The following is a 25522-nucleotide window of genomic DNA, read 5'->3' as shown; positions in this document are numbered from 1 at the left end:
TTCGCGTAACAGCAACGCGGTTCTAAACGGTTCGTCGAGTCGTCCGCTTTAAGAGAGACCTGCTAGTGTCTTAGGGCTCATCCTCAGGGTGTATCGTTTCAAAAGGTAACGTGCTTACATCGCGGGGCTCTTTGATAACGATGGAAAAAGGCGTGAACGAAAAAAGCTCGAGCATAATGTTCTCGTCGCCTCGAGACAGAGAGAACATCCTCGACACCTTTTCCGTTGATAAAATGTCGGCCTGGTAACTGCGGTTTCCACAGTGTCCCTATGAACCAACGAAATCCCTTTGACTCGCGCTAATTCCGTTAATTGCCGACCTGGCGAAACTCCGGCGCTGTTTCGCAGCTAACCATCAACGCGGCCACGATTTTTTCACCGCGGAAAAATTGTCGTTTCCATTTTTTCCTCTTCGCCTTTGGAAACGCTCGAACACCCGGTCGGAAAACCATGTCGCCACGTAACCCGGCTATTTACATCTGTCGCGGATGCTTTCGCGCTTACGTAGCATCGTATTAAGATTATGAGCGGGATCGTTCCGGACGAGATCATCGCACGAAGAATGGCGTGCGAGAGCAACGGACGAAATAAGAAAGCAAGCAACGATGTACAGGGTGAACTACGACAGGTGGTACATTAGCACAGGAAGTCGTTTCAGATACGAAATACACTGGCTCGCGAAAATATTCCAACACCTGTAGCAATATTTTTTATTACTTCTTCTTTTGCTCTTCCATATTACAAGCGTGCTTGTATTCAACGAACCTTCGAACTCAATTTTCCAAAAAAAAAAAAAAAAAAATAAAAGAAACGGCGTCTGCAACGAGGAATCTTCATTTTTCCTTCTCGACTTACTTTTGCGGAACGTCTTGCTGCACGAGTGTATCCACCCATGCGGGTTCACCCTATATACACCTGTTCGGAACGAACCGGAAAGCTGCAAACGAAAGAGAAAGTAATACTTGGAAGAAAGAAACGACGAAAGAAGCGAGATTAAAGTCTTTCTACGGACAACATTCGGGATCACTTTGGGTCGTAAGTAATTCACGGCGAAGCATCTGAAAGCACTCCGTTAAAACGTACCCTTCGAAGAGAATGAAACTTCAATCGCGTATACCGGGGCTTCTGTATTACTCTTTCATTCTCTCTTTCTCTTCCTCGACGGTGCTCCCTTCGATTTGAAAGCTCGCTGAAGGTAATTGGTTGAAAGGGAAGAAAGCGCTCGAAAGCCCGCATTCTCGTTGCCGCTCGATTTGTGGATATAATCGTTTTAATTAAGCTTGATTATCTGCTTCCCCGTGCGCGACGGGCCAAAGGAAATCAAAAGGCTTCCTTTGTTGGCCGAAATATTCCTGATCCCTCTGCACCCGAACCAGTCGAATGCTACTCCGTATTCCTCATCGCGCGACAAAGACACAGACGGAATATGATTTTTGGACCGGAAACCGAGACACCGATAATAACGATTATCAAACTATTAATGGCTCTTCAACGGCCTGTTACGGAAATAACGCCTTAACTTTCCGACCTTTGATATCCCAACACAGGACATCGAAGCTACCAAGAGTTTGCTATTCAGTTTGCTTTAATGAAATATTATTTTATTCGTTCGCTTTACTTTTCTTAATTTCATGTTTCTTCTAACAACGTCAAGTAATAGCGCGCTTTGGAAACATATTCGATCGTTAAGTTACATCATCATCGATGTTGCAGAGATACGTTACTTAATTGCAGTTAACTTGCATAGTTATTACAAAACTTGGCGTTCTACTTACGTACATTACGAACATTCCTAACGTATGTTATGTAGCATTCCTAAACCACGCCTGAATTTCGATCAACTACGTACATCTGCATACCAAACATAATAGCCTCGCTATTTATAAAATTCATTAGAAATTTGCCAATCCATTCGTACAGATAACCACGAAACGCCATTAATCCGAGCCTAGTTCTCAAGTAAAATCAACTTCTACGTACGTGCACATATTCTTTCATCTTAAGACTGAGATAAAAAAAAGCAAGAACTTTATATTACGGAGCCTGCGAAACAAACAATCCTGGAACCTTGAACCCCGCACACACGATCGTTTCTAAACCGCATTAGCGTAACATTGCGGCACGTTACGACTCTCGAATGTAGCTGCAGGTTGCACCTACGCAAAGTGTAGGCACACGAGTTCCGCGCCTCCGGAACGTCCAGGTTCCCGATAAGGGAACGGCGTGGGGAAAATGGTGCCAAATCTACCTGGATAATTCGTATTTCCAAGGCGCACAGCCACGGATAAGGAAAGCGACCGCGCGAAACGAATGAATTTGCCAATTTTTTTTAGCGACTTGCTGGTTCTTTGAAAAGATTTTCTTTTATTTTCCACGTACTTCTCTGAAATTTGTCTGACCAGACATTTGACAAATTATTGCATTATTGCGTTATATAACAATGATGATAATTCTTCGGTGGAAAAAAGTGAAAAGCAGAACGGAAGCGAGGAAGGCGTCCAATACGACGAAGACGTTCGGGAACAAATAACTGAACACGCCTTTGACCACCCACCATTGCGAATCTTTAATAAGCTACGCGTAATAACCTCTTCTGCCGAGTGAGCTAACGTATACGTGGGTGTCTTGGAGGTGTTGGACGCTTCCGGCCAACCAAAACGCTTGTAAACGGAAGACACGTGGCCAAACAAACTGATGGAAATATTTATTCGCGGTGGGATCTTTTGTTGAAGCGTTGAACACAGTGTGTGTGACAAGTTTGCACGTGTTTGGAGATGTATGGTCTGGTTAAAACGTATAGTTTATTGCTTGCATCTAATTTAATCCCGCTGAACTGAATGTAATATTCAAGAGTAATAATTTTAAATACTTAGCAATTGAAGAAAATATAAGATACGCGTTCCGCTAAGCAGGAAATTCATAATAACATATTTTTAGAAAATGAAACGCGTTTCGTAAATTCTGAAATTTCTATTGTTACAATCGGAATTCAAAGACTATCATTTCCAGCACGATTCCGCAGTAAAGCAAAGTAAGCAACCTGTCACTATCCGTGAACGTGTGCACATTTCCTACCATCTTCTTTATCTTTCCAACGGATACAACTGTATCAATTTAAGTAAACTGGTGCTTCGTAAACGCCCACCTAACCAGCCTGAAGTCGTTCGGACCAGGAAGAGAATGTTCACTGTAGGAAATGTACGATATTGGTTACAAAGCTATATAATAATCTTCGTGTACGAGCATCTATTACATTGTAAGGATCAGACTGAAAGCAAACATTCAACCACGAACCTATAGATAGAACGACGCTATTCCAGTTGAAATTATAATGCTTCATATATTCTCGCTATGAAACAATTTTCCAGTCATTTTTCACGAATTTCGTGATAACATAGTGAAACGTTGTTCTTCTTGAATACGACCTACTTGATTCGATCTAATTATCTGGTATGTAACTACTACGATAAGTAGAACGGTGTACCGACACGTTTTACAGCCACTGAAAAGACGACAATAAAAGGTGAAAGAATGAAGAAAGAATGCAAAGGAAAGAGGAAAAAATTTCGGATACTAAATCGTTCTCGCGCACGAGAAGATCCATGAAAACACGCTGGGTAATTTCCTTAGGTCTCATTGTTCTGGTGGTGGAAGCACCGCATCCGTCTCTGTCGACGAAGCTTCTCCGTTTCCGCAACGGTGGTGGAAACGCGGCAGCATTTCCACGCCGTTGGACGCACAGCGTGCAACCGGCAAACGGCGCCGGGACAAAAACGTCGGTGCAGCAATCACAGGCAAACGAACAGGCTGTGCAGCTTTGTTTCGAGTGCACCTTGCTCCGTTTCAAAAGATGGAACACGGCGTGCGCTCGAGGATCGGCTCAGACAGCAATTACGCGCGTTCGATGTAATCGGTCAGAAACGGTGGACCGACGATACCACGGATGTTTAAACGTTTTCCTCTCCTCGGCGGAGAGAAGAGATCGGTCGTTGAACGAACCGAACACGAGATTTTCGATCGTGCTCCGACAATTGGTTTAATCTGACCGATTACTCCAATCGATGAATTGCTCCATTATGAGCCTCGCGTTGTGTATGATGGGACGTAAATTGGTTAACGTAAATTGGTAGGTGCAAACGCGTGCTTAACGATGGGAGCGAGTGATAGAAGCTTCAGAAATTAAAGGTAATTAACGCTGAATTTAAGCCTGTCGGTTATATCCTTCTCTTGGAAGGTGTCTCTAATTTACCATCGATCGACGATACCGAAGAGTCGGTAAAAGAAAAAAGAGAATAGAAACTCGTCCCACTGTTTCATATCTCATTTCATTCCCACGCATCGTCAATAAGAATAGACCGCCAACAGAGGATTATTTCTTCTTTTGTCATCTTATCGACGAGTCTGGCCGACTTCTCCAGCTCGCTAGTATATACTTCGAAAAGGTTAAAGGAGCTTCTTGGCCGCGCATTCTCCCGTTTGAAAAGAACGGCAAAAGGGGGAGAAAGAGAGAAAGGGAGGGCCGGCTGTCCTTCTTCCTTTCTCTTCTCGACAATGGGGGCGTTCCACTGAGTTATCGATCGTTTTCACGTTCCTGAGGCACAGGAACAGGCCTCGAGAGAGCCTCGACTTTGCCGAGTACGAAGCCACGACTCGAATTCGTGACTCCTTCCAACCATCGAAATCGATCTTTTCGAGAGGCGATACATCGATCCGACTCGCCGAAGGAAGCTTTCTAGAACGGTCAGGACCGCGATAGACTGCCACGTACGCGCGTTCGTCTAATAATAGATCGGAGTTTGTACATTAACGAACTTCCGTGAACTCGCCGTTAAAGGAAACGAGGAAACCGGAAAGCCGAAAGTGCGGAGTAAATATAGACGGCTGCCTTCTGGCCGGGACAGCTGTGAAAACTCGGCGGACTTCGACGCGAAGTATCCGAGATACGCAGTTCGACAAGATTCCCATTGATAAATTTTCAATCGATCGTCTAACTCGGCTGGAGCGTAGAAAAATCGAGCTTCGAGGAACGTAATTTTTAATGCGATGTTTTAGCAGAAATTTTGATACATCTTAAATCGGTTTCGCAAGTGGATATTTCAATTTATCATTCCAAGATCAGTGAAAAGATACATACGATGATAAATACATTTTTGTCGATTCGATAGGATTGTGATCATTCGTGTAAAGATATTCCATCTAAATTATTATACTATCCTGAAGAGTTTTATGGTATCCGCTTATTTAGAAGACGTATGTATATATAAAATTATGTAACAACTGTAGAGAAAGGAACTGAATTACGAGTACTTCGTAATGCGTAGAATAACACGGTATTTTCAGTTGAAACCACTTACCTCGAGAACGTGCAAGTACCCACGAACAGCCGAGATACGTCTATTTAAGGAACATTAAATAAAACACGAGCAATGAGCTCGCAAACGGAATAACCGGAGTCGTTTCTCACGGCAGATAATCGAGCGCAGCCGATACGTAATTTCACGCGGTATCACGCGTCAATTTGAAGCTTCAATTCCGAGCAATCATGTTCTAACAGTAATTTCGCCTAATGTTCGCCATTACCAGCGTCCAGACAGGAACAAGCTCGGCTACAACTTCGTGTAAACCGTCAAACGCTAATATTGTCCTTTAAGCGTGCGGGTTATACGCGAGACAGAGACAGTGAGACAAAGTGAGGGAAGTGGCACACGAGAGAACATTTGAAACACGTGCTGAGGATTGTAATTTAGGCGCGACTGCGACTCACGCCACCACGAAAAGCATACAGAGTTCGCAAGGAACAACGAGTTGCTGTACGATGAACAGAATCGAACGAGCAATTTCGTCTACGTATCTCGTTTTTCTCTATTTCTACGGCATTGCGCGACAAAGAGGTTTCCAGATGAAGTTTACACGAGAAACAGATACACCGTTTATCCTTAAGCCGCGCACTCGCTGTTGAATATGTTCGCTAACGGTGACTGAGACGAGCATTTTACGACTGCGATTTCCTTAGGAATAAATTCACGACTAGTTCTTGAAACATACAAATAATATTTATAAAAATATACTTAGGATATTAATATATGCTAGTCTGCCAAAGCTCGGTTCGTAAAGTTACAAAATTATTTGTTATACACCCGCTGCTCGATTTTATATCGCTTATTTCTACTTGTGAAATTTATGAAAAGACACAAATACACAAGATTAATCGAATCATGGAAGCCGTACTAATTCAATTGTGTTTCTTCTTATCGCGATAGAAAAGTCCTGACTGTGGGAAGCTTTTCGAGCTACGTGAAATATTCAGTCGCGAGAGGTGGCGCGTAAAAGGCAAAGCAACGCGCGGCGAGATTCAGACGAAACAATCTGATCGTATCTCGACAAAGCCGGTACCTCGACGATCTTACGAATTCTCCACGGTCATTCGTGACGAACCATTAAGAATTCCAGCGAGCGAGCTCGATTCGCGTTCACGTGCTTCGAAATCAGTTATCGGAGCGTGAAATTTTCACACCCTTCGCGCGGAAGCGTACTATATTTGTAAGAGGCTATTGATTATAGTTGAAGTGTTGCCCGATCGATTCACGGGATACGATACGGTGAATTTAAAAAGACATTGTATAGGAAAGAGAGATGACGAACGAAATCAAGCAAAAGGAAGCACGATAGGCGAAAGGTGCAAGAGATAAAACGAAAAGAAGAGAAACGAGACACGATGGACAAAACTTTCGGGAAAATAGGGCACCGCGTAGTAAAACGAACGCCAAAACCGCGATATAAAACGAAGATATCGAGTGCAAAACATATAAAAAAACTATCCAATGCAAAATGAAACGAAGGAAATCTTTATGGATGAAACAAGACGAGAGGGAAACGCGTTGAGAGAAAGCAGGACACGATGAACAAAAACCAGAGGAAAATTAAACGCAAACCGATATACAAATAAACAGGACTAGGTGCGAAACATATATAAAGAAGAGGTATGAACGACAAAACGAAAGAAAGAAACAAAGCGTAAGAAAAAAAACGAGATAAAAGCGCAACGTGATAAACAAAATGGCGTAGGAAGTAGGGCATCGAATACAAAAGGATCCGCCAAACGTACCAAATAGAAAACCATATAAAGAAGGGCAGTAAATGGAAAACGATATAGAAAAAGAAGCATAGGAAGCGTAAAACGAAACGGAAAAAGACGCGACGATGGGCGAAACGAACGACAGAAACTCACAACAGAAGCGCTCGACGAAAAGGGAAGCGGCTATATATCGTGAGCAAAGTGCGTGCGTGCTTGCGTGCGTGCGTGCGTGTAACGTTCGTACAATTAATGACGGAATCGCGTGTGTGACTTCTCGAACGTCGGAAGGGTGCAGCTCGAGTGCACCACCTTTGGAAAACAGTGAAGGCACGCGTCGTCTACCTGCAGCACGCCTGCGTGCACCGACTGCATAGGTGCACGCATGTTCCTGCAGGGGGTTGCCTGCCGTCGATGCGTGATTTACAAAGTGTTTACCGGATCCATACAGCCCTCGCGAAAACTGGTGACGTTTCTAATTAGTCCAAGCTGCCCGAGCCACGAATAAACGTCGTGTCACTCGGAATCGTGTTCGTTAACTCGCGGTGTTTAGGGATATGCGATTTACATCTTCTTAAATGACTGTGCAGATTTTCTCGCGGTAACGTTACGATACGACGATGTATTTACGAGCAGCGATTTAATATGACGCGATGCAAAGACTCAGATATCATTTAGAGAATCTGTTACACGAATTGATAGTACGATGAAGAGTTGACGCACCGTTCGAAGTCCAGAAGTTTGTTCGAACATATAACTATGCAAGATTTGTATTTGGTTTTGTTCAGCGAGAAAACAAGACCGTGTTCAAGGATAATTTTACTTTAACAAGGTGCGAGAGAAATAATTGCGACTAAAAATTGATAAGTAGCAGAGAATTTTCGAACGATCTACAATCTCTACATCTCTTAAGTCACTACATACCTCTAGGAAGAAAATTAACCTCTGTGTAGGAAATTATTAATTAAATAATGAAATTGTATTACACAGGAAATAATAGTACTGAAAATTAACAAAATATTAACTACAAAAATATATGGATACTCGCTTGCATCTAAAGTTAAAACTCGTGTCGTTAAAATAATTAGGTATAACCAGTACCGTAGATGCTTTGCGAGATTTACGATCCTGTTACGAATAACTACGCGAACAAAATTCTCGACGTTTTAATTTACGTTAAACGTTTTGCTTTAATGGGAGTCTGATTAACGGCGAAGGAGACTGTAGTATGCAGGCTTCGCTCAATGCTAAGTAAGGTACTGAATAAAAACAGAGCGTACAAATTCGTTTCTTTCAAATACAAATGCAAATGCCATCCTTACACGCGTTTTACCATATTTGCGAATTCTCGAAAAGCCCACACTTTGCTACCGTTTCTCCGAAAATACTCTTCCACGAGCGTGCTATCCTGTGCAGAGGAATTTTTCATACGGTACAACGTATAAACGTTCAATTACAATCTCAAACAAACGATCTTCTAAACTCATCAGCTTTTCGCCAGCTCCGCTCAATAACGTTCAAACGACACAGACAAAGCGTGCTTGTGAACGCCGTACAATACGCGGAAGAAAATTCATAAGCAAAGCCGCAAAGCCGTCGCTTCGGGGAACGAACAAATCTTCTAGCCTCCATGAAACCGTGTAATTCCGTTATTTATTTACGCGAGGCCAGAAGGAGGAGAGAAAGAAAGGAAACAATTGGTAACACGCGATTCGCGCATACACGCGAGGACACGAATGCTGGCGTCTTGCGATCCTCGCAACCCCTTCAGGGAATGCCTAGCCACGTAGTGTGAGGTCGCGAGCGGTGTATACGCGGGGACACGGACGTAAGTGACTACAGACCACTCCGGAGGGTGCGAAGATAAACCCTGTAAACATTCGGGATAAAGCGGGTCCCCGGGGAGACGAGAGAAGAGATTCAAGAAAAGACGAGCACGCCCCGTCCCGTGCAGCCACTGTTCGACGATTAAAGGCCGTGGAAAGAAGAAAATGCAGAGGAGAGATTGAATTGCGGCGTACAATGCGTTAAAACGACCGCCCAAAGCGAAGAAAGTTGTACTTCTTTTGTATTTCTGTTATATTCCATTACTTATAACCATTTTTTAACTTTGCAAATCCTTAAGGATATTTAAAGTCGGATATTATTTTCTCGAGAAAATGAAATAATTAAGATCCCCTAAAAATTGTTCGTAGCTGAGTTTGACGAATTACAAGGCGAGTTATACTTAGCTTCGTTCTAATATCCTTTTGACGCGAGCGATCCACCCTTAAACCCAGATAATCCTACCCGATAATAAATTTTTATACGTTTAGATCACTACCAAAATTGGATTTTGTCTTGTTAGATCGCCGAAACGTCCCACTGTGCGGCAAAATGAAAATTTCTTCGCGACGTATTGGCGGTGAAAAAGGGAGGGGGTGGAGAGTCGCGGCTAAACAAAGTCGAGAAGAGAACAATGTGCGAAGAGAATATACGGAACGGAGCACATCAGCCACGGTTGGGGTGCGTTTGATTAAACCCGGATTCATGGAAGAACTTCATTTCCACGGAATTGATTTCCGTGTGCGAAGACAAGATAGCGGGAACGCGACAGAGATACGATCGTTGCTAGGAAAGCAAAGTTTACGGAGACCAGCGTAGATAATGGGCCGTATTCTCTGGTACTATAAATGAGATCAGCAAATTGGAGAACGTGATCGCTATCGGAGATAATGCATCAGCTGTTCGCGCCTTTATCGCGATAAAAAGCCACGCTTTGGCGTGGCTAAATATTTGCGCATCGCTCTCTTCTTCGCAACGATAAGTCTGCGTTTACGCAAGATAAGAACAGCAGATAACAGGTGACTTGGGTGCTATTACGTATTCAAATATTCAGGCTACTCTTGCCCTCCGTTAAATTTAAAAGAGACCAAAGGGTATCTCTAGAATTATTATCATCCAAAAATCACAGCGATTCCCATCTCATTCGAAATTCAAAGGATCCGTCGTAACATGAATTCGTGACAGAGATAGCATACAAGATACATGTTACACACACACACACATCTCCGCAAGAATTTACTAACACAACTCGTTACCTCAAATAGCACACATTACGGTATCTTCTTTTCTAAAAAAAAAAAAAAAAAAACATACCGTTTCGAGCAAGAAAACCCCATAGACTTCCGGAAAGACAGTGGAAACCGAATTTTTATCCAGCCACAATGTTTGGACGTGGACAATGTACGCTGGAGACCGTACACGAGCGAAAGGGAAACAGGCGAAAGTGATATAGACAGACAGATAGACAGACAGGAGGGCACCGCGTAACCGTACGAATTCCGAGCAAGAAACGTGGTAGAATAACACAACACGCATGCAGGAACCGTTTCAGGACTTTATCTTTATTGGACATTTCTATCTTTTTTCTGTCTGGCCGTTTGGCTCGTCGAGTACCGCGGAAAATGAGTGTACGCATCCCACACGCGCGAGGCACACGGGTCTGCGCACGGCAAAAAGGCTGCGCGTCTCTTACCACCCCCTTCTTCGCCTTCTCGTCCCAAGTATTCCCTTTCTGGAGAATACCGGTGTGCACAGAGAGAAAAAAGAAATAAATAGAGAAAAAGAGAGAGAGAGAGAGAGCTCTATTAATAGACGACGCACTTATACTTCGAAAGCGGTGCGGCTTCATCGAAGCTTGGCGAATATCAGAGTTCCGTTCCATTCCATGAGCAAAGAGGGGAGAGAGGACGAAGAAAAGCGGAGCAACAGGGATCGAAAAAAAGAAGGCGAAGAAAACGAAGGGAAAGGAAAGAATGAAAAAAGAAGAGGGAAGACAGGGAAAAAGCGGACCCTGGTTGAAGACCTCATCGATCGACTCGCCGCCGGCTCAATATCCTTGAAAAGCGCAACGCGCCAGCGTAATTGCGATGGAGGTCATGAACAAGGTCAATAACCACGTACAATCCCCGCTGAAATACTTTCTATCGAATGTGGAAGCTGCGAGAGTCATGGGCTGGCGGCTGAATTTCAACGGGGCGTCGCGCCGCCGCTGTCGATCGATCGGTTATCGAAGAGTTGCAAACGTTCTACAGAATTGTAGTGGAGAACGATGATGACATTGAAAATTCCGCTGTCGGAAAACTTCGGCTGTTCGAAACGGCTAATATTTTTCATTTCGTTGAAATTATAAATCGTCTTGCGGAATATGAAAAGTTCGACTAACGAAGATAAAAGAGGAAAATATTAATTACCGATTGAAAAAGAAATTTTAAACAAGTTCGATAAAAGCTCGATCAAAGTTATCGGAGATAAGGCAAAGTTCTTTGAATTTAATGACTCTAAACCGATATAAGACGGAACAATCATATTCCCGGTATAACAACAAAACAATACCTACTCCTTGCTATCTTATTGAAATAACGTTAGCGAATACGCAATAATCGCGATCAGACAGCAAAAAGACCAAAAGGGACGGAAAGAGACTGTGTCGCTAATTCCGCTAATTCGCTACTCGAGTGACCATTCTCGGGACAAGAGTGTTCTCAGTTGGTGTACCTACATAAATATGCCTCTGTTGGCTCTCTGTTCCAGAGAATAGCTCTTAGCTCGTGCGAAAGAAAAGCGGAATAACCGAACGAAAAAACGAACAGGGAGATGAATTCGTTCTCCTTCTCGTCTAACCGGTCACCACTAACCTATTGTACTCGCCTTCGACGCGTTCTTCGCCATGTAAAATTTAACGAGCGCTTGTAATTCTAACGTATCTACTCGTTTCCCTTTCTATCACCTTGTTTCGGAGCAAAAATATCGACAATGTACAGTTGCGAGAATACGATCGTAAAAATTTACGACGAATCTCGTACGACACAGGATTAAAAATGCGAAGAAAGAAAAACTTCGAAGAAACTTCGTTTAAAGCTCGCACCTATCTATAATCATTACGGTGATCGTTTATATCGTCGCAATTAAGCGCAAATGCGCGAGACCTGGTGTCACAATTGCTTCCGCTTCCGGTAAACGCGCAGACGATTCAAACTTACCATCGCACGCTGGGAACCTCTGTTTCCAACCGTGAATTGATAAGCAATGTTAGCCTGAATATTCCCTTCGACTGATAAGACTAGATTACGACTTGGACGCACGAGCATCTGGCGTCGTCTACGTTAACCTTGTTCTTCCGCGTTAACCTCGTTCGTTTCACGGAGGCCGCGTGTCTCTACGATAGTGTGCATCCTCGAATTGACCGTCGTCGTATCAAGCAAATCTTATTACGGGGAAATTGCGCGTACCAAGTAACGATTACGAGCGACGTTGATTTCGACGATTTTACGTCGAATACTGTTAAGTATACGAGATTGGAACGTATAAAAATGCAAATTACCGATAACCTTACGAATGTGAGAGATAAGAATTTAGGAAACAGTTACAGCAACGTGTGAATATTACGTGACTGGAGTTGCTATTGAGTTTTAGGAATGAGATTGTAATAGTTATTTTTTAGAAAATGTTCTCCAAGGTAGACGATCATTTTCTTTATTTTTTTTCTTCTAAAAAAGAGCTGGGTCATTTAGTCAGACTCAGAAGACTGTGCAGGTATCTAATTTACCATATACAATTGAGTTAACGAAAAATTAAAACATCTATTATTTTCCAAAAGAATCGTAACGGGATTAGGAATATCTACTGTACAGTGTAAGTACCTTCAAAACAATATGGGTTTCAAATACTTATCGCCGCTATATAATATTTTAGAAAACTTAAACAATTTTCTATTTTTCCGAAGAATCGTAACGAAATTACGACAGATGTGACATTGACAAAAATATGGGTTTGAAACTGCTCGCGATAATCTTGAGATACCTTACGGTACTCCGAAACATAAATGCCGAACGAATTAACGTTAACCTTGTCCGTCTGTATTAACCTTGTTCAGTTTACTCGAATCGAGCATGCCCGCTCGCCCATGTAGCCGCCAGGAATCGTGAAAGTGATGTTATAAGTAGGCATAAGCAACGCTTGTGTCCGCGAGCAAAATTCCACTTCCATCGAAAAAAAAAAAAAAAAAAAAAATTCCGAAGTCGCGCACGCGATTTTTTATAGTCGATAAATATCAACAAATCTTTCGATCAAAGTCAATGACCACACCTGTAGCGTTTGGCAACGCTGCGGGTGTGGACCTCACACGGACATCCGTACGTGAAGACGAGAAAAAAGAAGGAAAATGGAAGAGACTGGAGAGTTAGATGCAGATTCAAGATACAAGAAATAAAGATATCAACAAGAAATCCGTGCCAATGACACCGAATCTCTGCGTCTGTCCCTTCGATATTTTCCAGATCATTGAGCACCGTTGCCGGATACGTCATCCTATGATGGTATATATGTATACTACTTTGTTCGCGTCCAGCGAACACGCCGCCCTCGTGTTACGAGGATATCCGCGCTAATACGGCAACGAGAGGGATATACGATTGTCCTTACTACGTATTTGTAGCTGTCTTTCCATTCAGACAACGTATATATATTATAGGCTATACGTTATACCATGACATTAACGAAAAAGGGATACGCAGATTTGAAATAGTGAAACGTCAGTTTAAAAAATCGAAGTATCCTGTCACTCCATTTGGCAGTTATAGAGTTATGGTAGAAAGGATGAAACGTATAACGCATAGCCTCGGGACCGATTGGAGACGCGGTTTAAAATATTATTCCATGTGAATACTCACCGGAACGATGGCCCGGGTGCTCTAGCTGTCGCCTAACGATTCCGGCTACTCCACGAGATCCCGCGAGGACGAAAAATCCTGTTGCACAAGCGTCACGCACTGTGTCAACCACGACGGTACTCTTACGACCGATCGGTCGAAGGACGAGAGACGTTTCCCGGTGCACCACGGACGCACTCGTGTATTCGAACGCGTATCTCGAGTGCTACGCGATACGATATCGATGGGCCTCGGGCCGCCATGCACTGACTGTCGAGACTGCGGCCGCTTGTCTCGCGCATGTCTTCATCGAACGCGCGCGCATCTCCCGTTTCGAACGACCCGTGGAATGCCGGGAGCTCGCTGCCAGCGCTATCTTCCGGTGGATCTCGCAAGTTTCATTGAATCTCCTGTTGTATAGGTAGGAAACCTACAACCCGACATTCCATCACAGAGTACAGAATGGACGTGACATTACCGTATGATACTAATTAAATGATTCGTTTAATTATTTTCAAATAAAATTGAAATTTAATATATCTGAACATAAAAATATAAATTTTTGAATCTTTTGAATCTATTTTTACTCTTGTATTCTCAAATCGACTATTATATACACGGATACAGGGAGTTCTTCTAAGGGACATCAGGAAATTTAAGGGATGATTCTTAAAACCGAAATAAGACGAAAATCAGAAATAAAAAATTGCGTTTTCGATTTTGTTTTTCAGTTACTGACAATTAAAAATCGGTCACAATATCCCTGCACGCGAGCAAACCTTTTTATACGAATGAAAGGAGGTCTGCCTAGACAGCGGGGCACACAGTGATCCTTAATTAAACCGAACGACACATGAGGGAAAACTTATCTCGGCAAGTCGTATAGAAGAAGACCATGATATTCAGAGACGTAAACGAACCCACGCGACGTTTTTGCAAAAAAAAAAAGAATGGTGGATTGAACATTAAACCTGCTTACTCTTGGAAATCCATAAGAGGTTTGGACAGAGTTATTTAATTCTAGAATACTCCATTCTTATTTATACTTTACTCAGTACGAAAAATACTTGTTATTTGTTACCTTTGTAAATTATATCTCAATTATATTTCACTAATGTAATATACCATAGATGCATTGATGTGAACACCTAGTTAGGATCGCAGCCAATTATTTCATATTACTTGTGATATAATTAATAATTATACCAGTTATACAGTTAATTACTTTGCTATATAGTGATATAATTAGTAATTATATATCAAATAATATAATTGCCTAGGTCTCACCACGAGGAGGTGCTGCGAACGGAGACCCACCCTATCCGCGACCCATCCACCCTCTGTTAACGCAAAAAAATCTTAATAATTCATCATCAAATAAATACTCCATTTGGTGTTCGTTTACATAATGTTTAAAACAAACAGAACAAGGGGCTCTAAGAAGAAAAAACCGACAAAAGGACAAGAGAATAAGATGAAATATGTACCACATACAATTATCTACTACATAACATTCATTCTACAATGCCCACGCTTTTACTACCATACCATGCTTTTACTACGATGCCATACTTGTTACTATTATATCAAACTATTTACTACATGCACCTTATCTACTTAGTTACTTAGATTACAACCTCAAAGTAGCCTGTCTAGTCATAAATCACACTTATGTAAAAATCTAAATATATACTTACACTATGTACGTAATAATCTAAATGTAATAAAGAGAAAGAAAAGGAAAATTCAATCGAAGAAACAAATTCAAACGAAAGAAATAAATTCAAACAAAAGAAATAAATTCAATCGAAGAAACAAATTCAAACGAAAGAAACAAATTCAATCGAAGAAAGCTTAGTAAAATTCTATAAAATATGTATAATTACTCCCTGATGGGTAATTCTTTTGAACCTTAAGAATACATATTTAAGATGTTAATTCATTCACTGGATTTGATATATAAAAGAAACAGGCATCTCTAAAACGAGAACATTTTATACATGAAAAATAAACTACTAATAATGGTCAATTATAGATCAAATTACACTTGATTAAATTTTAGCAAAAATAAAGAATCATCTATACCTTTTTAATCGAAACTAGGGCCCGTGTCCATTCGGACCTTTCATCCTACGACATGATTGAGTGACCGGAGGAACAGAAATACATGCGACTCACCGTTCGAAGCGGAGAAACAGAGGACGTACAATGGATGCTGCGCCATCCCAGCGAATATCATCAGGGAGACTAACATCAGGCAGGAACCGTGTAAAGTCCAGTGGTGGAAATGGTGGTTGTTTAAGGGCGGGTGGGGGGGTGTGAGGAAAAAGCGAAACGTCGTTACGACAATTTTCTTCTTTTTCCTATCGTACGTTTATTTAGAAAATACTGCTATTTTTTTACACTTAAAAATTATTATTGAGTAATTGGAACAAGTTTGAAAAATATTATTTAGTTGAAAATTGTGAGATATTTCTCGATAGCGAACAAATGCTTACGAATACCGTGAATGCAATGCAATCGTTTGCAAGAATTATACTGTTCGCAATTAGAATATATACTCTGAATTTTCGTTATTAGAATACGAAATATACATTCCACTAATACACTATAGTCGCGTGTTATAAATATTGGAAAATATTAGCAAGAATTCAAAAGTTCGCCACTTAAATATACTTAAAGAATACTGCACAAACACGCGCGAAACGGTGTCCAACGGTGTCCAACGGTGCCCAACGATGTCCCACGGTGTAGTCCAGTCTAGATCATCGAAAATTCTCTTAGAGGCTTTTGGTGATCCAAACTGGACTGTTGCGTAGTTCTTGGCTTGGTATCGTTTTCCAAAGATTAATCAAGTGATTAATTTTTGGAAAACGATACCAATTACCAGGTCTCACCACGAGGAGGTGACTACGCACGAGACCCGCCCATGGGTTATTTAACACTACACATCGATCTCGACATTCAACCTATTGGCAGAATGTCGAGTTTTGACTCTACTTGACCATGGGCCTGCGTAAAGAAATAGTTGCTTCGTAGTCTAACTGCGAAACACATATCTCCAACGCAGCGCTTACATGAATCTTTACAAACGTAGAACAAAGCATACGTAACGCAACATCTATCTCCCACACAACGCAACATTCATCTCCCATACAACGATTACATCGATTAGTACAAACATCGTACAATAATTCGCAACCCTATCGGCAACATTCCGTAACAAAGACACATTTGTCGGACTTGGAACGAAAGAAAAAAAATGAGGCTACTATGGAAAAGGAGCCCCGACAATCAGACGATGAAAGAAAAACCGCGACGCGCCCGGAACAAACGAAGTCACGATCTCTCGAAAGAACTAACCAACCTACGCGACGTACTCCCGTGCACCAGATAACTCTAAGGTTCGGCGGAAAGCCCAAGCATTGACCTTCTCTCGATACCTGTCAAGTCGTCTGGATCTTATCACGGACGATGGCAAAGACCGATGATACTAGTGACCTAGCAAACAGGCCTGCAATTTAACACACTCCAACTGAAGCAAGTGAGAACCCGGGGAGGGACCGCTGAACAGGATTACGAAGGCAAGAGGCCTCAACTGCACAGTGGGGTCCACTCACGAGGATGGACCGCTGAACAGGATTACGAAGGCATTACCCCAACTGCACAGTGGGGTCCCCCCGCCCGCGAGTTTTTCACTTAAACAGGATTACGGAGGACGTGAAATGCAGGTCTCTGCCCGAGTACCGAAGTACCAATCGGACAGTATTGCGGATCGCAGGTATCACCAGTGCGATGACAACTCCCGTGATTCGAGGCAAACGACGGGCAGTTTTCGAGCAGTTACTAACCACAGAGGTGTGCTTGGGGCGACTTACGAATCCAAAGATTTGTCCAGTGCACGTTGACCCGCACGTACCCGGAATACGCGCGAGCGAGTACGTCACGATACGGTTTGAAAGAACTGAGCGACCGTGAAACGATATATCGCGGGAACAATTTTTTCAGTGTGGTAAACGAGGGGATCAAGAGAGACTAGATCTTTATTTTTCGTTCCAAGATAGATAAGTATCTTTGTACAGAATGAGCTTACAATGTACATAACATAGGTATCTATCTTATGATTAATTAAGGCTAAAACGCTCGCATCCCACGATGTCCCACGATGTCCCACGATGTCCCACGGTGCCCCCGCGGGGGGTTGTTAGTCCAGTCTAGATCACCAAAATTCGTTTAGAGGCTTTTGGTGATCCAAACTGGACTTTTGCGTAGTTCTTGGCTTGGTATCGTTTTCCAAAGATTAATCGACTGATTAATTTTTGAGAAACGATGCCAATTACCAGGTCTCACCACGAGGAGGTGACTACGCACGAGACCCGCCCATGGGTTATTTAACACTACACATCGATCTCGACATTCAACCTATTGGCAGAATGTCGAGTTTTGACTCTACTTGACCATGGGCCTGCGTAAAGAAATAGTTGCTTCGTAGTCTAACTGCGAAACACATATCTCCAACGCAGCGCTTACATGAATCTTTACAAACGTAGAACAAAGCATACGTAACGCAACATCTATCTCCCACACAACGGTTACATCGATCAGTACAAATATACAATAATTCGCATCCCTACTGGCAGCATTCGGTAACAAAGACACATTTATCTAACTTGGAACGAAAAGAAGAAAATGAAGCTACTGACACTGTATATACCATTTCGTGTCTTGCAGAAGGGACATACGAGTCGCTGTACTAAACTGTTTAACGTTCTACTTTTGCGACGCTATAAGATATTGAAGATATTGAAAAGTTATATAACGTGATTTCAATAAGTTTCCCTTAAAAATGGGAAAATAAGAAGATGCCCGATGAATCAGACGATGAAAGAAAAACCGCGGCGCGCCCGGAACAAACGAAGTCACGATCTCTCGAAAGAACTAACCAACCTACGCGACGTACTCCCGTGCACCAGATAACTCTAAGGTTCGGCGGAAAGCCCAAGCATTGACCTTCTCTCGATACCTGTCAAGTCGTCTGGATCTTATCACGGACGATGGCAAAGACCGATGATACTAGTGACCTAGCAAACAGGCCTGCAATTTAACACACTCCAACTGAAGCAAGTGAGAACCCGGGGAGGGACCGCTGAACAGGATTACGAAGGCAAGAGGCCTCAACTGCACAGTGGGGTCCACTCACGAGGATGGACCGCTGAACAGGATTACGAAGGCATTACCCCAACTGCACAGTGGGGTCCCCCCGCCCGCGAGTTTTTCACTTAAACAGGATTACGGAGGACGTGAAATGCAGGTCTCTGCCCGAGTACCGAAGTACCAATCGGACAGTATTGCGGATCGCAGGTATCACCAGTGCGATGACAACTCCCGTGATTCGAGGCAAACGACGGGCAGTTTTCGAGCAGTTACTAACCACAGAGGTGTGCTTGGGGCGACTTACGAATCCAAAGATTTGTCCAGTGCACGTTGACCCGCACGTACCCGGAATACGCGCGAGCGAGTACGTCACGATACGGTTTGAAAGAACTGAGCGACCGTGAAACGATATATCGCGGGAACAATTTTTTCAGTGTGGTAAACGAGGGGATCAAGAGAGACTAGATCTTTATTTTTCGTTCCAAGATAGATAAGTATCTTTGTACAGAATGAGCTTACAATGTACATAACATAGGTATCTATCTTATGATTAATTAAGGCTAAAACGCTCGCATCCCACGATGTCCCACGATGTCCCACGATGTCCCACGGTGCCCCCGCGGGGGGTTGTTAGTCCAGTCTAGATCACCAAAATTCGTTTAGAGGCTTTTGGTGATCCAAACTGGACTTTTGCGTAGTTCTTGGCTTGGTATCGTTTTCCAAAGATTAATCGACTGATTAATTTTTGAGAAACGATGCCAATTACCAGGTCTCACCACGAGGAGGTGACTACGCACGAGACCCGCCCATGGGTTATTTAACACTACACATCGATCTCGACATTCAACCTATTGGCAGAATGTCGAGTTTTGACTCTACTTGACCATGGGCCTGCGTAAAGAAATAGTTGCTTCGTAGTCTAACTGCGAAACACATATCTCCAACGCAGCGCTTACATGAATCTTTACAAACGTAGAACAAAGCATACGTAACGCAACATCTATCTCCCACACAACGCAACATTCATCTCCCATACAACGATTACATCGATTAGTACAAACATCGTACAATAATTCGCAACCCTATCGGCAACATTCCGTAACAAAGACACATTTGTCGGACTTGGAACGAAAGAAAAAAAATGAGGCTACTATGGAAAAGGAGCCCCGACAATCAGACGATGAAAGAAAAACCGCGACGCGCCCGGAACAAACGAAGTCACGATCTCTCGAAAGAACTAACCAACCTACGCGACGTACTCCCGTGCACCAGATAACTCTAAGGTTCGGCGGAAAGCCCAAGCATTGACCTTCTCTCGATACCTGTCAAGTCGTCTGGATCTTATCACGGACGATGGCAAAGACCGATGATACTAGTGACCTAGCAAACAGGCCTGCAATTTAACACACTCCAACTGAAGCAAGTGAGAACCCGGGGAGGGACCGCTGAACAGGATTACGAAGGCAAGAGGCCTCAACTGCACAGTGGGGTCCACTCACGAGGATGGACCGCTGAACAGGATTACGAAGGCATTACCCCAACTGCACAGTGGGGTCCCCCCGCCCGCGAGTTTTTCACTTAAACAGGATTACGGAGGACGTGAAATGCAGGTCTCTGCCCGAGTACCGAAGTACCAATCGGACAGTATTGCGGATCGCAGGTATCACCAGTGCGATGACAACTCCCGTGATTCGAGGCAAACGACGGGCAGTTTTCGAGCAGTTACTAACCACAGAGGTGTGCTTGGGGCGACTTACGAATCCAAAGATTTGTCCAGTGCACGTTGACCCGCACGTACCCGGAATACGCGCGAGCGAGTACGTCACGATACGGTTTGAAAGAACTGAGCGACCGTGAAACGATATATCGCGGGAACAATTTTTTCAGTGTGGTAAACGAGGGGATCAAGAGAGACTAGATCTTTATTTTTCGTTCCAAGATAGATAAGTATCTTTGTACAGAATGAGCTTACAATGTACATAACATAGGTATCTATCTTATGATTAATTAAGGCTAAAACGCTCGCATCCCACGATGTCCCACGATGTCCCACGATGTCCCACGGTGCCCCCGCGGGGGGTTGTTAGTCCAGTCTAGATCACCAAAATTCGTTTAGAGGCTTTTGGTGATCCAAACTGGACTTTTGCGTAGTTCTTGGCTTGGTATCGTTTTCCAAAGATTAATCGACTGATTAATTTTTGAGAAACGATGCCAATTACCAGGTCTCACCACGAGGAGGTGACTACGCACGAGACCCGCCCATGGGTTATTTAACACTACACATCGATCTCGACATTCAACCTATTGGCAGAATGTCGAGTTTTGACTCTACTTGACCATGGGCCTGCGTAAAGAAATAGTTGCTTCGTAGTCTAACTGCGAAACACATATCTCCAACGCAGCGCTTACATGAATCTTTACAAACGTAGAACAAAGCATACGTAACGCAACATCTATCTCCCACACAACGGTTACATCGATCAGTACAAATATACAATAATTCGCATCCCTACTGGCAGCATTCGGTAACAAAGACACATTTATCTAACTTGGAACGAAAAGAAGAAAATGAAGCTACTGACACTGTATATACCATTTCGTGTCTTGCAGAAGGGACATACGAGTCGCTGTACTAAACTGTTTAACGTTCTACTTTTGCGACGCTATAAGATATTGAAGATATTGAAAAGTTATATAACGTGATTTCAATAAGTTTCCCTTAAAAATGGGAAAATAAGAAGATGCCCGATGAATCAGACGATGAAAGAAAAACCGCGGCGCGCCCGGAACAAACGAAGTCACGATCTCTCGAAAGAACTAACCAACCTACGCGACGTACTCCCGTGCACCAGATAACTCTAAGGTTCGGCGGAAAGCCCAAGCATTGACCTTCTCTCGATACCTGTCAAGTCGTCTGGATCTTATCACGGACGATGGCAAAGACCGATGATACTAGTGACCTAGCAAACAGGCCTGCAATTTAACACACTCCAACTGAAGCAAGTGAGAACCCGGGGAGGGACCGCTGAACAGGATTACGAAGGCAAGAGGCCTCAACTGCACAGTGGGGTCCACTCACGAGGATGGACCGCTGAACAGGATTACGAAGGCATTACCCCAACTGCACAGTGGGGTCCCCCCGCCCGCGAGTTTTTCACTTAAACAGGATTACGGAGGACGTGAAATGCAGGTCTCTGCCCGAGTACCGAAGTACCAATCGGACAGTATTGCGGATCGCAGGTATCACCAGTGCGATGACAACTCCCGTGATTCGAGGCAAACGACGGGCAGTTTTCGAGCAGTTACTAACCACAGAGGTGTGCTTGGGGCGACTTACGAATCCAAAGATTTGTCCAGTGCACGTTGACCCGCACGTACCCGGAATACGCGCGAGCGAGTACGTCACGATACGGTTTGAAAGAACTGAGCGACCGTGAAACGATATATCGCGGGAACAATTTTTTCAGTGTGGTAAACGAGGGGATCAAGAGAGACTAGATCTTTATTTTTCGTTCCAAGATAGATAAGTATCTTTGTACAGAATGAGCTTACAATGTACATAACATAGGTATCTATCTTATGATTAATTAAGGCTAAAACGCTCGCATCCCACGGTGTCCTGCGATGTCCCACGATGTCCAACGATGTCCCACGGTGCCCCCGCGGGGGGTTATTAGTCCAGTCTAGATCACCAAAACTATTTTGGATGATCAAGACCAGACTATACTCAAGTAGTTTTTAGCTTGATATCGTTTTCAAATAATAATACTAATATTCAAAATAGTACTTGGTGTATTATTATTATGAAAACGATACCAATTACCGGGACCCACCACGAGGAGGTAACTACGATCGGGTCCCATTTACATAAAGAGTTTCTAAGCATTGGAAGCAGAGATGTAAAATTATTTTATACTAAAGAAGTGGCGTGTATTGAAATTTATTAATTGGAATAGCTGTTGTACGTGGATCCGCATAATCGTACTTGAATTTTGAACTTATCATCGAAGAAACGAAACTATGCGAGGTAACAATTGTAGCGCGTATGCACAAATTATAAGATGTCGTTGCCTTCGGTTAAATTGCACTTGCTTCCTTCATTCCATGAATATGCTGTTGTGTCCTTGGTTTTGAGCAGAAATGGAAAATTATATCTTAAAATTATACTCTGTGTTGCCACAGGTTTTATACGAAATAATGAAATGAGAGATTAAATACTGTATTTAAAATTAAAAAATAATGCTATATAGAAATAAAACAGCACTTCAAAGACTTGATGGATTCCGTTAATAAGATAAAACAAAATAAATCATTAATTCACTCACTACGAATTGATGGTACTGATTTAAATCAATGAATGTAGAGTTACAAATTAATGGCTTAAATGTTATAAATTAATAGCCTAAATGTTGTAAATTAATGGGTTAAATGTTATAAATTAATGGTTTAAATGTTAGAAATTAATAGTTCAGGCGTTCTAAATTAATTGCTTAAATGTTATAAATTAATAGCATAAAAGTTATAAATTAATAGTTTAGACGTTATAAATTAATTGTTTAAATGTTATAAATTAATAGCTTAAATGTTATAAATCAATAGCATAAAAGTTATAAATTGATAATTTAGACGTTATCAATTAATTGCTTAAATGTTGTAAATTAATGGGTTAAATGTTATAAATTAATAGTTTAAATGTTAGAAATTAATGGCTTAAATGTTTAAAATAACAGTTTAAATGTTATAGATTAATAGCATAAATGTTATAAATTAATAGTTTAGACGTTATATATTAATTCCTTAAATGTTATAAATTAATGGCTTGAATGTTATAAATTAATAGCTTAAGTGTTGTAAATTAATGGTTTAGACGTTACAAATTACTATTACAATGTTGTTGTTTGATATTTTTTTTACTTACCTTATATTTATGTTCTTCTTCGATGTTCACTCTCCGGAATTTCAGGCACAAAAGAGCTCGCGCGCGACTTCCGTGTTCCTTATATAACTTGACAAGGTGTCGGTTTGTTCATCAAACGGTAACGATTTTTTGACATAGCAGGAGACGGTTTTTCCATTGTAACAAAATCAAATTGAACGATTTCTTAATGTTTATCGTAAATTGGCATCTTTAACGATTTAATACGATATTCATTTTTATCATTTTAATAGTTTCTACAAACTAAGACTAAATTCACACCTCCTTGATACTAGTTTTCGACTATCAATTAGTTTGAACAAAAAGTGAAAAGAGCCTAAGGGCAGTCGATGACGTTACTGTGAAATTAATTAAGATATTAATAATCAGACAGATAACATTCATATTAAGCGTCATATTATATCATCGATATTCGTACATTTACTCGTGCTAATTAAAAAATAAAATGTTCTTTTTCTTGAATAACACCTACATCGCTGTCTGCGATACTTAAAATTCTTATTTAATGCTTGTTTAAAATACCATTTTAGTTCCTCTCACGTTAAACGAGTAAATATACTCGTCATAGTTGTAACATAAAATTTCTTTTATTCTCCAATACCGCCTGCATCGCTGTACGTGATACAGTTATTAATTATGTAGCAAATAATATGATCTAATTGGCTGTAATCGCGGTTAGGTATTTCTTCGTTAAATCTATCGATGTTTTAGGCTATTAGCGGGAGACTTACTGATTCCTTGAAAAATGGTTTGATTCTTATAAATTAATGTTTTAAATGTTGCCAATTAATGTTTCAATTGTTATAAATTAATAGTTTAATCGTTGTTAATTATTTGCTTAAATGTTATAAATTAATAGCTTAAGTGTTATAAATTAATAGCATAAAAGTTATAAATTAATAATTTAGACGTTATAAATTAATTGCTTAAATGTTGTAAATTAATGGGTTAAATGTTATAAATTAATGGTTTAAATGTTAGAAATTAATAGTTTAAATGTTAGAAATTAATGGCTTAAATGTTTAAAATAACAGTTTAAATGTTATAGATTAATAGCATAAATGTTATAAATTAATAGTTTAGACGTTATAAATTAATTCCTTAAATGTTATAAATTAATGGCTTGAATGTTATAAATTAATAGCTTAAGTGTTGTAAATTAATGGTTTAGACGTTATAAATTACTATTACAATGTTGTTGTTTGATATTTTTTTACTTACCTTATATTTATGTTCTTCTTCGATGTTCACTCTCCGGAATTTCAGGCACAAAAGAGCTCGCGCGCGACTTCCGTGTTCCTTATATAACTTGACAAGGTGTCGGTTTGTTCATCAAACGGTAACGATTTTTTGACATAGCAGGAGACGGTTTTTCCATTGTAACAAAATCAAATTGAACGATTTCTTAATGTTTATCGTAAATTGGCATCTTTAACGATTTAATACGATATTCATTTTTATCATTTTAATAGTTTCTACAAACTAAGACTAAATTCACACCTCCTTGATACTAGTTTTCGACTATCAATTAGTTTGAACAAAAAGTGAAAAGAGCCTAAGGGCAGTCGATGACGTTACTGTGAAATTAATTAAGGTATTAATAATCAGACAGATAACATTCATATTAAGCGTCATATTATATCATCGATATTCGTACATTTACTCGTG

At 41.4% G+C, this 25522-nt stretch overlaps 1 protein-coding gene across 1 annotated transcript in view; it reads right to left on the bottom strand.

Annotated features, from left to right (window-relative positions):
* LOC138185319 (ras-associated and pleckstrin homology domains-containing protein pico) overlaps nucleotides 1–14047 on the bottom strand; it is a 146463-nt gene extending 132416 nt beyond the window's left edge. The window contains exon 1 of the mRNA XM_069124195.1: nucleotides 13786–14047. The gene's annotated coding sequence lies outside the window, so the exon portion shown is untranslated. The remainder of the gene's footprint in view (nucleotides 1–13785) is intronic.
* Between the last annotated feature and the right edge of the window lie 11475 nt (nucleotides 14048–25522).

This window comes from Bombus flavifrons, chromosome 11, assembly GCF_040668555.2.
Source record: "Bombus flavifrons isolate JBK064 chromosome 11, iyBomFlav1_principal, whole genome shotgun sequence".
Taxonomy (NCBI): domain Eukaryota; kingdom Metazoa; phylum Arthropoda; class Insecta; order Hymenoptera; family Apidae; genus Bombus; species Bombus flavifrons.
The sequence above is the reverse complement of the archived record's forward strand: the minus strand, read 5'-3'. Positions and strand labels throughout refer to the sequence as shown.